Source organism: Mustela nivalis, assembly GCF_964662115.1.
Source record: "Mustela nivalis genome assembly, chromosome: 11".
NCBI classification, from domain to species: Eukaryota; Metazoa; Chordata; class Mammalia; order Carnivora; family Mustelidae; genus Mustela; species Mustela nivalis.
This window is the reverse complement of record NC_139030.1, coordinates 100,453,341-100,459,340: the sequence shown is the minus strand read 5'-3', so window position 1 is coordinate 100,459,340 and position 6,000 is coordinate 100,453,341.

Genomic DNA, 6,000 nt, shown 5'->3' with positions numbered 1-6,000 from the left:
AATGGAAGATTTATAGATTCTAGGAATTCCAAGATCTCAGCACCATCCCTATTTACCCTGTCATAAGGGCAGTGCCAAAGAATTCCAATTTAGTTCATTTCAGCAGTCTTTATTAAGGCCCTGTTATATGCTAGTTACTGCGCTTGTTGCTGGAAATAGAGCGATAAATAAGAGATCGTCCCTCTTTTTAATCTAGTGAGGAGAAAACAAAAGCAAGTAATGAAAATGCAACCTGACAAGCACAGTATTAGTAGCTTAGAAAAGGTATAGAAGTAATGCTAAGAAGGGGTGCCTGGCTGGCTCAGTCAGTAGAGCTGGTGACTCTTGATCTCCAGGTTTGTGAGTTCAAGCCTCATGTTGGACCTAGAGCTTACTAAAAAAAAAAAAAAAAAAAAGGTATTACGGAAAGGGGATAATTAATTCTGTTTGGCTGTGGGATCAGGGGAATCTTCCTAGAGCTATTACTGTTTGAGATGGGTGTTGTGAACAAAAATTAAGGAGACAGAAGGGGAAAGTGCATTCTTGGCAAATAAAACATCAAGCACAAAGGCATGTGTATTTGAGGAAGTGTAAGCTCTCTGGTATCACAAAGCTTTGCAAGAGCAGAGACTGACTGTTTTGCTTATTGTATCCACAGTAGTCTAGTATAGAGCCTGGAGCACCATAGAAAACAATTATTTGCTGAACAGAAGAATGAATGAAAGAGCCTTGTGTCATTCTAAGGATTTTTAACCTTGTACGTCCCATAGGCTGCAGCTAACTGGAAGCCAGCGGACAAGGGAGTCTTGGAAATTAAGTTTGTAGAAGTCAGTCCCTGAACAAAGAAGAAAGGGGAAGGTAATGAACTGAGAGCAAATAGGCAAATGATCCACACCCTTATTTTTACCTACTAGCCTTGTATAACGTAGCACATCCCTACCTCTCTAACTTTATCTCCCATGCCCCAATAAACTGACCTCCTTCTTTTTCCTTTCTTTTTTTCCCCCTCTTATTTAAACCGGAAAAAATATTTTTAAAATTTTTTTTTTTAATCTAGATACAGTTGACACATAATGTTACATTAGTTTCAGGTGTAAAAACTGGCCTTCCTTTTATTCCTCAAATACACCAAGATTGTTCTAACCAGTTCAAGGCCTTTGCTTGTTTCCTAAGCCAGAGACTCTTCTTCTTCTTCTTCTTCTTTTTAAAGATTTTATTTATTTATTTGACAATGAGAGATCACAAGTAGGCAGAGAGGCAGGCAGAGAGAGAGGGGAAGCAGGCTCCCCACTGAGAACAGAGCCTATTTGGGGCTCCATCCCAGGACCTTGAGATCATGACCTGAGCTAAAGGCAGAGGCCAAACCCACTGAGCCACCCAGGCCCCTCTCACGCTCTCTCTCACTCCCTCTCTCACTCTCAAATAAATAAAGTCTTAAAAAAAAAGATTTCCTTTACTAGATTATACAGTTGGCCCTTGAATGATGGGGTTTGAACTATGGGAATCCACTTACACACACATTTTTACGACTACAGTAAAGTACTCTAAATTTTTTTCTATTCCTTATGATTTTCTTTTTCTTTTTTCTTTTATTATTTTTTAAAAGATTCTATTTTATTGATTTGAGACAGAAAGAGAGAACACGAGCAGGGAAAGAGGTGCAGAGGGAGAAGAAGAGTGAGATGCAGACTCCCCACTATGCAGGGAGCTCAATGTAGGGCTTGATTCCAGAACCCTGAGCCACCCAGGTACCCCTCATTTTTTTTTTTAATGATCTTATTTTACTTTATCAATATTTTTAAATATTTTATTTTTTAAGGGATCTCTATACTCAATATAGGGCTTGAACTCACAACCCAGAGTTTAAGAGTCATATGCTCTGCTGACTGAGCCAGCCAAGCACACCTAGTTTTTGTTTGTATGCTTGTTCCTTTGTTTTTCTTTGTTAAGTAAGCTCTATGACCAATGTGGGGCTCAAGCTCATGATCTAGAGATCTACAATTACAGGCTCTACCAACTGAGGAGCCAGGCACCCCATCTTCCTTGTGATTTTCCTGAGCAGGGAGCCTGATGTGGGACTCCATCCCAAGACCCTGGGATCATGACCCATGATGAAGGCAGATGCCCAACCGACTAGGCACCCCTTGTGATTATCTTAATAACATTTTCTTTCCTCTAGCTTTTTTACTGTGAGAATAAGTATATAATACATATATCATACAAAATATGTGTTAATTGTCTGTTTATGGTATCGATAAGGCTTCTAATCAAACTGTAGGCTATCAGTAATTAAGTTTTGGGGGAGTGAAAAGTTATATAAAAAAAATAAAAGAAAGTTAGATGTAAATTTTCAATTTCATGGAGGTTGGTGCCCCCAACTCCTGCATTGTTCAAGTGTTAGCTATCTTTTTCCTCCTCCTTCTGCTTCTTCCAAAGTCTAAGCCTTAGTAAAATTTTTTGCCATATTTTGATATAGCTTGGAGAATAAATAAACTATTCTATTGTTTGGAGGAAAGCAGAGTTCAGTGTCTGGCATCAGCAAGGAAAATCTCTTACAAGATATCAGTAGAGAAGTCCAGAGCAAATCAGGTAAACTTGTGGAAAATATGTCTTCCACTGGGATCTTGCAATGCCTGGGAGACGCTGTGTTCTCTTGCCGTTAGTCACTCAGGATGGGAAGCTCAAATGATTTTATTTAGTTCTAAATGGAAGGGAAGGGTGACCCCAGATGCTGGGCTAACTAAAATTTCAAAAGTTAGACAAAAGGAGAAGGAAAGAAATGGGATAATAGATCTAAGTTCCAAATACAAAGTTTTCTTCTTATTATTTTTAAGCCTTTCTTAATATATTTTTTCCCTTTTTAAAAGATTTATATATTTATCTTAAGGGGTCAAGGTGCAGAGGAAGAGAGAATCCCAAGCAGAATCTGTGCTGAGCACACAGCCCAACTAGGAGCTGGATCTCACGACCTCGGGATCATGACGTGAGGGGAATGCCCAACTGACTGTGCCACTCAGGCACCCCTAAGCTTTGCTTATTTTAGAAAGAGAGAAATTTAAGGTTGCTTTTAGGTCCAGAGGTTATTGGAGGTGGAGGGGGTGTCAATCTCCAATCTCATTTTCCTTGTACTCCACAATTGGGTTTTCCGCTCTCCCCACAACTATACCTTAATCTTCCAAAAGGAGACTACGCCATGTCCCATTTCTCAGTTTAGCCCTAAAGATTAAGTCCTGAGGTTTCTAAGCAGCCTCAAGTTGCCTTTCATTATTTTGACCCTGTACTGTGTGGGCACCTGTATTATTTTTCTTCTAGAGCTAAGAGTTTTTCTTATACTTTTCTTTGACATTATCCCTTTGTAATGATAAAAATTTATTCTTAGAAGTATTCAGTATCTCTGAGCTTGGGTAACTCCTGTTTATCCTTATTCATATAACGAGGATTCTGCCTAGTTCCTTATTCCAATGCGTATCCTAATAATTTGCTGAGTTTCTTTAGACCCTCCCTAAAACCAGGGCTTTCCTTTTACAAGTCTTCTACTTCAGAGGAAAGCTATAATCAATGAGGGGCCTTAATACAGAGTGAAGATCCATCAGTTTTATAGACACTGTTTGTCCCCTTGGATTTCTGTGTTGCTCCTTTCATTTCTTAATTTCTTATGCCAGAGTTTTCCCCTTATGTTAGAAGACTGCCCTATCCTACTTGGGCTTTTGGTGATTAGAGTACTGGTGATTATTTCCCCCTTGCACACGATGGTTCTAGTAACATGGTATAATATTACATTTCCTTTTTCTCTGGAAGTTAGGTTTGGTCATGTGACTTCTTTGGCCAATAAAATGTGATTGGAAGTAAGGTGTATTGCTTCTGAGTGGAAGCATTTTAATGGTTAGAGCAAAAACACTGCAGTATTAGCAATTAAATTTTATGATCCTTACTATAGCTCTCTTTTCTTTTTAAAGGAGGCTCTACACCTAACATGGGGCTTGAATGCAAGACCCCAAGATCAAGAGTCACATGTTCTACCCACTGAGCCAGCCAGGTGCTCCCCTAACTGTAGCAGTCTTGAAAGCATGTATCTCAGTATGGCTTCCAGTAGTCTGATGACCTCAGTGACTAAAATGAGCAGAATCCATGTAGTGGATATTGTGATGAGCTCCCCCGACCCACCCTTTAGGACTACAGCATAACTTCTCCCAACTATTGGAAATGCTGGTGGCTAACAGCTTTCAGCTGGATTCCTCTCTGAGGGTTGGTTTTGGCTAAAGAGAGTCCTCTTGGGGCGCCTGGGTGGCTCAGTGGGTTAGGCCTCTGCCTTCTTCTGGGTCATGGTCTCAGAGCCCTGGAATCCAGCCCCGCATTGGGCTCTCTGCCCAGCGGGGAGCCGGCTCCCTGCCCCCCCCCCACCCCCCGCCCCCCGCTGCCGCCTACTTGTGATCTCTCTCTCTCTCTCTGTTAAATAAGTAAAATCTTAAAAAAAAAAAAAAAAAAAGAAAAGGAAAGAGAGTCCTTTCATCCAAGGGTCACCTTCCTTTCCTGGGTGCAGCCCACATCCAATGACACGTTGGTGGGAAGGTATAATGATCAGGCCTTCTGTTCCAATTTAGGACAATGCTGAAGGGTCATTCCAGCTCCAGATTCCCTGCAGAACTGGCTGAAGCCTCAGTTGCAACTGCACTGTAGTTCAAGTTCTCATTTCCAGTGATTTTTTTTTTTTGGACCCTCAGTCTCCAGAGGTTGTTCTTGAGAGTACTACTCAATACTCCTGTTTCCCAAAGAATCCTACTTGTAACAGGCTTCCTGATGACTTGCATCAAACAGGTAATGTGAGAAATAAAACTTTTGTGGCCATAAGATGCTGAGATGTTTGTTACAATCTAGCCTATCCTGACTGGTGTAGATACCAGACCTTGCCTGCCCTGCCAATCCTTTGTTTTCACTTGAGCTTGACTTGTATTGTCTGTTTTGTCTTTGTGGACATACTGATGGCCCAGTTCTAATTCTTCCCTGATGGTCTTTCTCATAGTGAGTGAATAGCTATGTCCCAACTGAGATGCTACAAAGAATGACAGAAAAGGGAAGAGGGTTGCCTATCTAGTTGTCTACTAATTATTCCTACCAAGTCAGTGGTATATATATATTTTTAATATGAATTTCCTAGGATCCATTCTTCTTTTTTATATATTTTACCATATATTTGTAATATGTATAAGGGTACTTAATGTATCTTAGGAAAAATTTTATGTAAATAAAAATAGAATAATCCCAATTTGAGAAAGAGCAGTATCCTACTAATTAACAAACGTTCTGCACCTCTAATTTACCAAATCCCATTTCTCTGAGTGCTAGATCTTATTTCTTGAAAGTCAAATGGCAAAATATAGTAGTAAAGGTAATGAATCAAAGCTCCTTTTAATTTTTTTCTTTTTCAGGGATTTTACTATATAGAAATATTTCTTTCCGAGAATCCTGGGTTGGTATTATTAAAACCCACAATTATACTACATATTTAGTATGATAACAGCAACTAGTTTAAGGAACATGGAGGTTTATTTACCTCAAGTTCAGATAAAGAGATAAAGGGGGACTTGAACACGCAAATAAAGGGTATGACTTCAGGAGTGTATCTATGAATGTGTCTTTGGAACTGACCTCCACACTGAAAGACCAGTCAAACCAGCCTTCAGAATAAGCCTTCTTATTAGAAGGCAGGCTAGACTTCACCTCTAACATCGACCTCCCACGCAAAATTTCCACCTGGCAACTCAGAATTAAACACAGACTTCCGATCATGGCATCATGCACGTCGCTTTCTTCCTTTTCTCCCCAGCAAAATCCCACCCAAGTCGACCTGATCCCGCAGGAGGTGTGCAGAGGCTCCAGGGCGGAGGGGGGAGGGGGGAGGGGGGAGGGGGAGAATTCCTTCTCTTATCCTGGTCGCTTGGGTTTTTGCAATTCAAAGAACCGACTAAACAGATTCTTTCCAGGAAGCTTCGGTACCAACAGGACCTTTTCATCTCCTTGGGT